The sequence below is a fragment of the Empidonax traillii genome, unplaced genomic scaffold, assembly GCF_003031625.1.
Source record: "Empidonax traillii isolate 1590-97213 ecotype Southwest subspecies unplaced genomic scaffold, ASM303162v1 scaffold516:size646513, whole genome shotgun sequence".
Classification (NCBI taxonomy): domain Eukaryota; kingdom Metazoa; phylum Chordata; class Aves; order Passeriformes; family Tyrannidae; genus Empidonax; species Empidonax traillii.
This window is the reverse complement of record NW_020955709.1, coordinates 429070-439602: the sequence shown is the minus strand read 5'-3', so window position 1 is coordinate 439602 and position 10533 is coordinate 429070. Positions and strand designations below refer to the sequence as shown.

Genomic DNA, 10533 nt, shown 5'->3' with positions numbered 1-10533 from the left:
GTTGCACAGGGGCCAACCTGTCCCCTCGCAGCGATGCTCCTGCTGCTCCTGGGCCTCTCCTGCCTTCCCGGCCGCCTGCACTGGCTTACGCCGCTCTGTGCAGATAACCCCACAAATCCCCCTCTCCTGCCACCTACTCTTAGATTAAACAAACCAGCCCAGGGAGACAGGCGGGGGCTCAGATCTTTAAAAAAAGATATAAAATCTCTTCACGCCCAGGAAAACCAGCCTGATGGCAGCTGGAGAAGGATCCCGGCCGCACCTCCTGGCAGAGGCATGGGGAGGGAGGAGGGGAAGGGATCGTGGAGCAGAAGTTGAAGAGCCTGTTGGGCAGGGGCGCGGGACAGGAGGGATGTGTGGGCTCCTCCTTAGCACAGACCCGCCGTGGGGCTGCCCTGACTACCCCCCCGGGGCTGCCATTGAGGAAAGTCCCCCCCTTCCTTCCTGGGATGCATAATAAAAGGAAGTGATAAAGGAAAGGAAGGAGGGAGGTGGGGGAGAAAGAAAAGAGGCGGGAAGGGCACCATCAGGGCTTTGTGAAGCCCCTGTCCTGGGGGGTGGAAGAGGGGGGGGTAATAAAACCCCGCGTGGAGCCAGAGTTGATGGCAGGGTGCGGGGCCGGGCGGCGCGGGGCCCCACGGTCTCGCAGCGTGGGCACCGTTCGGGTGCAACTTTGCACCGACCCGCGTGTGCGTGTCCCGTGAGCTGGGCCCGGCCTCGCACAGGCCCCACGCACCGGCCCCGCGCACCTTGCGCCGTCCCGGCCCCGCACACGGGTCCCGCTCCCACGGCCGCGGCCCCACGCACCTTGCACGGTCCCGGCCCCGCGCACGGCCCCGGCCCCACGCACCCCGCGGGCCGTCCCGGGGCCGTGCGGGCCCGGCCGGTGCGGGGCGTTCGCATCAGCCGCAAGCGGGGAAAAGCAGCGAAGTCGCTCCGCGGCGGGGGCAGCGGCACCGCGACCCCCGCGCCCTCCTCCCCGCGCCGCGGCCCGCCAGGTGCATCACGCTGTTAACAGCGGCAATTCATGGCAATAAAAACAGCGAAGCACGGCGAGCCGCACGCACCCGCAAAGCCCGGCACCCCCGGGCCGATCGCCCCCCGCATGCGGCGAGAGGGAACGGAGCCCCGCACCCCCCGCAGCAGAAGGAAGAGGAAGGCGGCACTCACAGTCAGCTTGATCCCGGAGCGGGGTGCTCGGGGTGGCTTTGGGGGGCGGTTTGGCGGCTTCGCTTTTCCCGGCGGGTCTGCGTTGCGGAGCGAAGGGACCTCCCGCCCGCGGCGACTGCGGATCTGCAAGAAGAGAGAGGCTGCGGCTCAGCCCCGCATCCCCGGGCCCGCCAGGCCCCGCGTATTTATATAAATAATAAAGAGAGAGGAAAAAAAAAATTGCTCCAGGAGGAAGGAAGCTGGGTCAAAATCATTTGCAGGGAACGAGGAAAAAAAAAAAAGGGGGGGGGGGGAAGGGGGGGGAGGGGGGGAAAAAAAAAAAAAAAAAAACCGGAGCGAGCTCCCAGCCTTACTGGAGGGGATCCAGCCGCTAAAAATAGCAAAATCACACTCGAAATTAAATAAGGGCAAACAGGCGAAGGGAGCTCCCAGCGCCGGCGGAGCGGGGGAGGCGGGGCCGGGGCCGCGTCACGGCCGGGGCGGTGCGGGAGGCGCGGCCCGCACCGATTGGGTCGTTCAAAGGACGGAGCGGCGGTTGCGGGCCCAGCCCCGGGCGGCGGAAGGTCCCCGAGGGGGGATGGAAGGTCCCCCGGGGCGGCAGGAGGCACCCTCCCCTCCCCCTGCCCCGGGATGCTCCAGGGATGTGCCCGGGATGTGCCCGGCTGGAGCCGCGCGGGGGCTGCGCGACCCCCGGCTGGGAACCCCCGGCTGGGAACCCCCGACTGCCCCCTCGCACCGTTTTGGGCTGGCGTGGGGGGTTTGGTGTCCCCGGGGGGGCAAACGGCGGCCAGGGCCGGGCCACACAGTGATGGTCAAAGCACGATGCTCTTTCCATTTGCTGCCTCCCCACCAAGTGAACCCCCCACAAAAGCATCCGGGCCCCATTTGGAGGCACCAACAGTGGGCTCAGTCTGCACTAAAAAGCTTTGTTCAGAATTCCTCTGGTCTGTTTGGCAATGGTTAAGCTCAGCCTGGAATCAGCCAAGCTCTCCAGTGGGTACCCCAAACCCCAGGCCCCTGCTGTGTCAGGGCAGGGTTTCCAGTGCATACCAGGCACATGAGATCTCGTGGTGGGTTTTTTTGATGGGATGCAAGGAAATCCAGAGTTCAGCATCGTCTCACTGATGGGATTGTGTAAAATTCCCCCAAACTCCTGTGAAAACTCTAATCACAAATCTAATGAAAAGTCTGACTTAGGTGCTTTTGACTATGCTAAATCTAAGGGTTGAAATCTGGAGTGAGGACCTGAACTTCAGACTGTTGGATTTAGGTATCAGGCAAGTTTTTATTGAAAAAAAGGGCAGCTTTAAAAATGTGAAATGCGAAAGTAACAATATCTGCCTGTGTAGAACTGCTCTGGTGGGAAAGGTTTGCAGTGTAAAACAAACCAAATCAAACCCAGCCAGACTTGGGGCACTTATTTCTGCTAATTGTTACTTGGATTTTTTAAATCCCCTGCAAATTCCCCTGTCTAAACCAGAATCTGAGCAGTGTGCCTTTCTGAAAATTAAAAAATGAAAGCAAAGAGTAGGAGAGAACTCTGCTGCAAGAGGGTTCCTGTTCCCAAATGCCTGCAGGAAGAGCAGGCACCCCCGTGGTTGGGGCTGAAGCTCCCAACCCAGAGCAGTGGTGGGTATTCCCCATGCAGGGCCTTGTGTCCAGGCAAGGGGTAGTTTGCAGACCCTGAGTATTCTTTTTTTTGGCTAAAATTCATGTTTCCTCACCTGCAGGCAGCCCTGCCTGGGTTTGGAGGTGCCAAGGTGTCTTCTGCCCCAGCTGTGCCCAGGATCACATTTGGGCTTCCCCCCTTTGCTGGGAGCCCGACGAGGAGTTTGGTTTCTGTCCTGGCAGAGGCTCGTTGTTATTAATATCCCTTGTTATTTATTCTGCAGTGGTGGTAAATGGCACAGGCTGGAGCACTGCAAAGGACTGGGGTTGTTCTGCCTTGCTTTGATCTCTCAAAGTTTTGGCAGTTTCCCACTCGCCAAGCCCATGCCAGGCCGTCCCCACACTTGGTTTAAAGACCACACTTGGTCTTTAAAGAAGAAGAGTGCTGAGGTGGTGCCCCAAAACTAAAGAGTGGCAGGGAGATGCTCCCAGGAAACTGGCCCAAAACCACGTGCAAGGAGGGGAAAACGGGGCAAACCCCCGGGCTGGAGCAGTGCCCAGGGCTGTGCCCAGGGTCACAGTCCAGGGAGATCATTTTCACTTCTGTTTCTGCAGTTGGGTTCCTGAGTTACAGCCCGTGGCCCAGTGGGTTTGGGAGCAGGACTGGGCAGGCTCCCCCAGCCTGCGGTTCAGTTCTGCAGAGAGAAAAGAAACTGAAAATGGCTTGAAATAGAGAAACGAGTAATTTATTATCCCCTACTTTGCAGCTGAGCCCGATGCAGGGCACGGAGGAGCAGCCCCAGTATCGAGCTGTGCTGCCCCAGTATCCCAGTGAGCCGAACGCGCTGGGAAAGCCGCCGGAATTTCAGCAGGGATGTCCCGGCCAGACTGTCCCGGCCAGACTGTTCACAGGGCTGGCCGGCCATGCGGGAGGGGACGGGGACAGGGGTGGAGCCTTTGTTTCCCCTCCTGGCTTTGTTTCCCGATGGCCCCATTGGAGAAGCCCCATGTGGCCCAACAGCCCCAGACCCACCCCAAAACAGGCCTATTTATTTGATTAAATGGCTCCTTCCTCCTCAGTCCTGGAGCAGATCGAGCTCTCACCAGGGCAGCGTTTTCCTGCAGCCTTATTCTGGGGACAAATTCCTAAATCACCTGATAACTTATAAGCTTATATCTTAACCTAATGCCGCTGCTCGGGCTGGGGTTTGCGGGACGCAGCGACACCGGTGCCGTGGGGCTCCTGTGTCACACACATGGAATATTTCACATCTCTATTTATTTCCCCAGTATTTCAGCTGGGCAGGAGATCTGATGGGATGACGGGCGCCCAGTGCTCGGGAAAAACTGAACCTCTGCAAGGTCCCCTGAAAAACAGGTGCTTGAAATCACTCCCAGTTCCTCGGGCTCCACTGATCCCCAGGTGCTGATCGGCTACCCCAAAAAGCACCCACCTCTGGGGAGCCATGGGGGACCAGAGGATGGCCCTGAGGGCACACATCTTGTCCTGCTCTGCCCTGTGTCCCAGTGACTGCCACCGAGCCCCGTGGCGGTTGGGGATTTGGGTGCCTAATTCCTGCTAATTTCCCTGGGAAAGGCAAAACCGGATCCTCTGAGGCAGCTCAGGTTGTTGGGTAATTGGAAGGGCCACCTGCCTAATTAGGAGTGTGTGTGTTTGTCACCTCCAGAGCCCTCTGGGACAGCAGTTAATGTGGAGATGGGGGCTGGATCCCCTGGCTCCAGGAGCTGGGGATTTACAGGAGAGCTTGGCTGCAGGGTGAGGCAGGAGCCAGGTTTGGAGGGGCTCCCTGGCCTGGGCTCTGGGGTGCCAGGGGCTGTAAAATGTACAACCCTCACACCCTGGGAAACATACACAACTAACTCTTGGCATCCTGATGATCCTCCGGACAGCGCGGGCTGAACCACGGCAGCCGCAGGGCAAGCAGGATCAGCCGGTGGGGCTGGAAAGTGGCTCTGGCTCAGGCTCAGTGCTGAGGCAGCCACCCCCCACCTGCATGCCCTCACCTGCCAGCACCAGTGGGGACACGTCCCTGCCTGTCACCCCTGCCAGGTGGCAGGAGGGTCTGGTTTAGTGCCATTCCTGTCCCCTGGGATGGAAAAGAGGCATTTTGGGTGCTGCTGCCATTGGGATGGGGTAGGGAAGGGACCGTGTGTGTGGTGCTCTGGCTTAGGCACACCAAACTAGAGCACCCCTTGAGTTTTGGGGAGCTGCTTGGTGTCCCATGGCAGGTGCCCTGTGCTCCTAGGCCACCGGCTGTGCCACCTCCTGGGCCTGGGGTGGCTGCTGGCCCCGCAGGGAGCGGGATGCTCCGGGGCTGCAGTCGTCCCTGCTCCGCTGCACAATGGCCTTTTGTCTGCGGGGCTGCCCCGGGAACATCCCGCCATCCCAGTTTCCCAGTAACATGAAACCTCCTCGGGGCTGCCTGCCGGAGCACAAAGCCTGCGGCTGCTGGGGGGGAACTCGGCCGTTCCCAGCTCTCCCCACGCTCCAAAACATGTGCACCGAGCAGGCTGGGGCTCAGGCCCCAACCGAGTCAGGCTCCTGCTGGAAAGGGGGTGGCATGAACCAAGGGAGCACCACGAATGGATCCGTGTGCCATCCCCCTGCCCACACAACCTCTGTGCGAGGGTGCAGCTGACCCATGGTGGGGTCTGGTAACTTCCTCGCCTCTGGTCTCCCCACCATCGCTCCCCAATCCTCCCTGGGGGGCACTCAGGGAATGTGCCAGGGGGTGAGAAAATACCTCCAGGTGCTCCCTGGAGCCCCTTTCCTTCTGCCCTGCCCTGGGGGTGCCAGCGGGGTGTGGGGGGGAGCGGGACAGGCCGGGGAGGAGCTGCTGTAAATCATTAACGTGGTTGCGAAGGAAGGGAATGCCAAGGGTCATTAATCCAGGACTTGTTGAGTGGCTCGCAGGGGCGTCTGGCAGCCCGGTATTTTTTTAATCAATATATTTTATTGCAAGTGGTATGTCAAATCTGAACAGGGCAGCGAAGGAGCCGGTGGTGGCTGGCAGCACCCCAGGACGGGTGGGGGGATGCACTGCAAGGGCCTTCCAGGGAATTGGAGGACACGTGGTGCAAGGGGCAAGGGATGTTTTTCCTACCCTTCCCAGCCTTTCCTGGCTCCTCCATCCCCTGGAATCTCTGCAGTTCTGTGTGATAGGAAAGGAGACCCCCACTCCCTGGCCAACTGCTGAGTTCACTGTGGCAAAGGGGACACAACAGAGAGGCTGCTCCTTGTTGGGACTCCCAGAAAACACTTTTCCCTGCCAAATTCCTTGACACTTTCCCCTTTACTCAGTTCCGGTTGGAAAAGCATCGAGGACCGAGGGACTTCCCTCCGTCCCAGTGACTCAGGTGGTGGTCACCAAGGTGACTCAGCTGCTGGCAGCGTCCGGACTCCGGAGGGACAGGGGGGCTTGGGGTGACAAAGAGGCAGGGAAACAGGAACGGGAGGCGATGCCGGAGGTGACGGGACGGGGAACGGGGCCAAGCTGGCTGCCGGTGTAAGGGAGGGAGCGGGAGCCAGAGCAGCCCTGCTCGTGTCCCCTCCGTGGCCTGGGGTCTGACTAACGGGCTTTGGGGGAGATGGAGATGGGTGGGGGCGGGCAGTGGGTGCAGCACCCTGTGGTCAGTGCATGACCCGAGGCAGAAGGGCTGGGTGGGATGGAGCGTCCTGGAATGGAACCAGAAGGTTTTCCCGGGGGTAACGTGCTCCCACCTTGCCAGAACCACAAAATTATGGAATCATTTAGGTTGGAAAAGCCAACGCTGCGGTTTCCTGCTGCCACCTAACGGGGAGAGGCTCCGGGAGCAGGGCGGGATGAGGGGGGGCTCTGCATCCTTCCCCCACCCGCTCCGTGGTGAGCTCCAGCATCCCCCACTGGGAGCAGGACGGTGCTGGGGTGGGCTCGGGCAAAGCAGGGCTGGGCAGGGCTGAGGCACGTTCCTGACGCTCCTGCACGCAGCCTGCCCTGGCAGTGCCCAAGGGGAATCACTTGGTGCCCTGGGGAGGGATGGACGGGCTGCAGGAGCTGCAGTGACCCCAGCTGCAGGGCTGAGCCCTCCACAGGCTGTTGGCTTTGTCCCTGGACTGCAGGGGCAGCAGTTTGTCTCCACCAGGGCCCCCCAGGCACGTGGCGTGTCCCTGACCCTGCGATGAGGCTCTGCCATTTCGGGGGGAGATGTGACATCCAGCCCGGCCGGGGGATTAGGGCGGCTATAACGGGCCAGGTGCTCACCGACCGCTCCCGGCTCCAGTTACGAACTGCCTGGCCCGATGCTGCCTGGCCATGCCAGGGGCTCATCTTTCAAATGACAGGGACACGCTGACAGTGGGGCTGTGGGGGGCATCAAGGGGGTCAGGAGCTGGGAGGGGGGCCCACAAGGCTGGAAACCACCGTGGGGCTGAGCATCCCACCCCTCCGTGCCCCCAAACCCACAGTGGGGGGAGCAGGCTGGGGTTATCCCCCCAGCCCCTGCCCAGGAGGGGGGTCCCCCACGGCTCCTGCCACCTTCGTGACTTCACCGCGGGGGCAGGAGGACCCCGTCCTCCAGTGCCCCCATCCATCACGAGAGCAGCCGGGTGGGAGTGTGCCAGGCTGTCACCCACCTTCCCAGCCGGCTCCAGGCCTGCTGAACGGCTCCCTTGGCAACTGCTCCTCCATCTGTAGGTGCTGCAGCCGCAGCAGGCGTGGCCCCCCTCGAGGGGAGCGTCACGACACCGGGCTGGGGGGCGGCTTGGCGTGACTCGCAGCTGGGGGAGGACAGCAGTGTTCCCGTTCCTGATGAGCAGTCCCATGGTCCCTGCGGGGGGAGAACACCCCTGAACAAGCCCACCCCTGGGCCAGCACCCACATGTCACCCTTAAATGGAAGGATGTGGCTGCCTGGAGGGTCCCTGTTCCCCAGCACCCAGCTTTGGGGTGCATCGACTGGAGGGGAGATCTTCCCTGGAGATTTAGGGAAGGTTCCTGGGGGTTGTGGAGATATAGCCTGGGTTTCACCTGCTACACAAGGGTGACAGGAAGGTGTTTGCATGTGGGGCAGAAGGGGACAGTCCCCAATGCAGCCATGTGTGTGTGGGGTGGGGATTCAGGTTGGTGATTGCCCAAACACCTTCCCCCCATTTGCCCTGGGCTGGAGGGATCCCAGTGTGCTGGATTCGTTCTGCTGTGTTGCTGCAGTGAGAGCAGCTGCCATGGGAAGGCACTGGTGGCCTTTGCTGGAGATGCTGAGCCCAGCTTTGAGACCGGAGCGCTGGTGTGGGAGCCTGGGCTGGGGTCTGTGGCAGCCGGGGGTTCCAGGGGTCAGCAGCTGCTGTGGGACCTGGCTCTGGCCAAGGTTGGCTCCAAATCCTGGCTGCACAAGTTGCTCTAGATTGTTTTTTCATCACAGTGAAAATCACCCCACCGTGCTGAGCACCCTCCTCCCAGTCCTCATCCCCTGCTGCTGGGGTGCTTCTCCCTCTGGGATCCCACAGCTCCCTCCTCCCCTTCCCCAGCACTCAGCCCCCTGGGAGCTGAGAAATGCACCCACCTCTGGTCCCAGGAGACAGGGCTTTGTTGAACTGTGCTATAGCCAGTGCACAGGAAAAACCCCAGGACCCCTCGCTTGGGAGGTGTGGGAGAAAGAAAAAAAAAACACCCAAGAAAAAATAACAATAATAATAATAATAATGGGTTTGAATATTGTGCAGCCAAATGTGGCCAGGGCCTTTGCTGAGCTCTGCAAAGACAGGGAAATAGGAAGGAGCTCATAATGAATTGATTAGCATCCAAATTGGGAGCTGAAAGGGGCTGGTGGGGGAGACTGCTGGCAGGCATGTGAGCCTGTGTGTCTGTAAGGGGCAGAGGATGTGATGGGGATGGGGCTGCATCAGATCCAGGGTGATGCTGGGGGAGATGGTCCCTCCTGGGGTGGCTTTGCTGGTCCAAAGATGGAGCCATGAGGATGGGGAATCTCTTGGGATGCTGCTTTGCAGTGCGGGATCCTTCTTCCCTCTCCCAAACCCTTTTAGAATGCTTCCAAAAGCCACTTTCTTGCCCAGGGAGGGGCCACACCGATACTGGCTGGGGGGGCCCTTCCCAGCGCAGCCCCTGCTGCAGCCCCCGGTCGATGACCAACATAATTACTCCTGCAGAGGCAAATCCGTGCCGGCCTCGGCTGCTTGGTCGCACTCCAAGGAAGACAGTGTTTCCTTGCAAGGATGAGGCCATGAATATTTTATGTCCGAAGAGGATATTTCTTTCAGGAGGTTGTTGCATGAATTATGGAGAAGTTGGGAGGAGAAGACGGGTGCTGTTTGCCAGGGTCGGCTCCGAGCTGGAGGCTGTGCTGGCACTGCGGGGCTTTACCCGGGATCCCCTTCCCTGAGTGATGGGCATGGTCTGCCCCTCACCACAGCAGCAATCAGGGGGGTGTGCTGGAGGAGCCTTTGCTGCAAACCCATCCTAATTTGGGGCACTTTGTGTTCCAGCAGAGCAGGTTGGTGCACGCAGAGTGGGCAGGGCAGTTCTTGCGTGGGGTCGGAGGCAGGATGGGTGCTCAGCTGCTGGTGCGGTGTGTGAGAGGACGACAGCGGCTTCCCCTGGGCAGGTGGAGGGGAGAAGCAAGGCGACAGAGCCTCCTGGCCTGCTCCATGCTCCTCTCCTTGTTTTCCCCTGTATCCTGGGAATCCTCATGCCCGGCTGGATGCTCGAGATGCCGATGCTTGGTGCTTGGTGCCGGGCCTGTCCAGCATCCTGTGGCTCTGCAGTGCCAGTCCCTGCTGGCAGCTCGTGGCTGTTTCTGGCTGAGAGCCAGTGATGCTTCTCTCCTGTCCATCTGCCCTGTCCCCTGCCCATGTCCTGTGTCCTGGGTGCTGCTGCCACCCTGCCAGTTGGGCAGAATGAGGGGAATGACTTCCACACCATCAGTGCCTTCCACCTTAGTTATATGTAAAGATTTTCCTCTAATTGCCCTGTGAGTGCAGAGGGAGTGTGTGCTGTTTGGCCATCACAGTTAATTTTACCACCAAATGTTCTCTCTCCTTCCCTTTTCTCCTCCCCTTTTTTTTTTTTTTTCTTTTAAAGAAAACATTTCCAGCTGCTCACGATCCCTGTGGGTGGAAAAACCCCTCCTGCACCCAAATGGAAATGCAGACAGAGCCATCTGCCCCCTTTCTTTGCAGAACTTTTCAGCGCTGGTGTTGGGGGACAGGGCAGTGTCCCTGGGACAGGGGGACATCTCTGGCTTTAAAGACGAAATTGGTGGGAGAACAGGTCCATGGGAGCAGGGTGGCACTGCCAGGACCCTGGTGTCACTCAGGCCACGTGGTGGGTGCTGGTTCAGGGGCAGATCCTGCACTCTCTGGAGCGTCAGCAGAAAAAGCTGCTGAAGGTGCACAACGAGGGATTTCCACCAGAACATTGTGCCTCAGCTTTTCGTGTTTCTGTATTGTTTAGACCCAAAATCCGGAGAAATCACTGCCCAAAATAGCCTCCAGGCTCTGCGTGTCCCTGAGCCTGTTCCCTCCTCATTTCTAAGCAGCAGCTTCTGACTGGGATGGGGCCGAGTCACCAGTTGCCCTGAGCGTGCCAAACTGGAGGGCACGGCCGACAGCAGCCCTTGTTGTGCCCTGTGAGCAGCAGAGTGGGGGGCAGGCCCAAGGCTCCCGAGCTCCCTCTCCCTCCCCGGCGTGGCCGTGATGGAGCAGCAGCTGCAGGAGGGAGGCAGGACATGGCCCAGAGGGTGT

The 10533-nt window shown here is 60.0% G+C and overlaps 1 protein-coding gene across 3 annotated transcripts in view; it reads right to left on the bottom strand.

Annotated features, from left to right (window-relative positions):
* HMGA1 (high mobility group AT-hook 1) overlaps positions 1 to 1632 on the bottom strand; it is an 8586-nt gene extending 6954 nt beyond the window's left edge. For all 3 annotated transcript variants that reach the window (XM_027896796.1, XM_027896797.1, XM_027896798.1), the window contains exons 1-2: positions 1524 to 1632; positions 1171 to 1293 (exon numbers count right to left, since the gene is read on the bottom strand). The gene's annotated coding sequence lies outside the window, so the exon portion shown is untranslated. The remainder of the gene's footprint in view (positions 1 to 1170; positions 1294 to 1523) is intronic.
* Positions 1633 to 10533: the final 8901 nt, after the last annotated feature.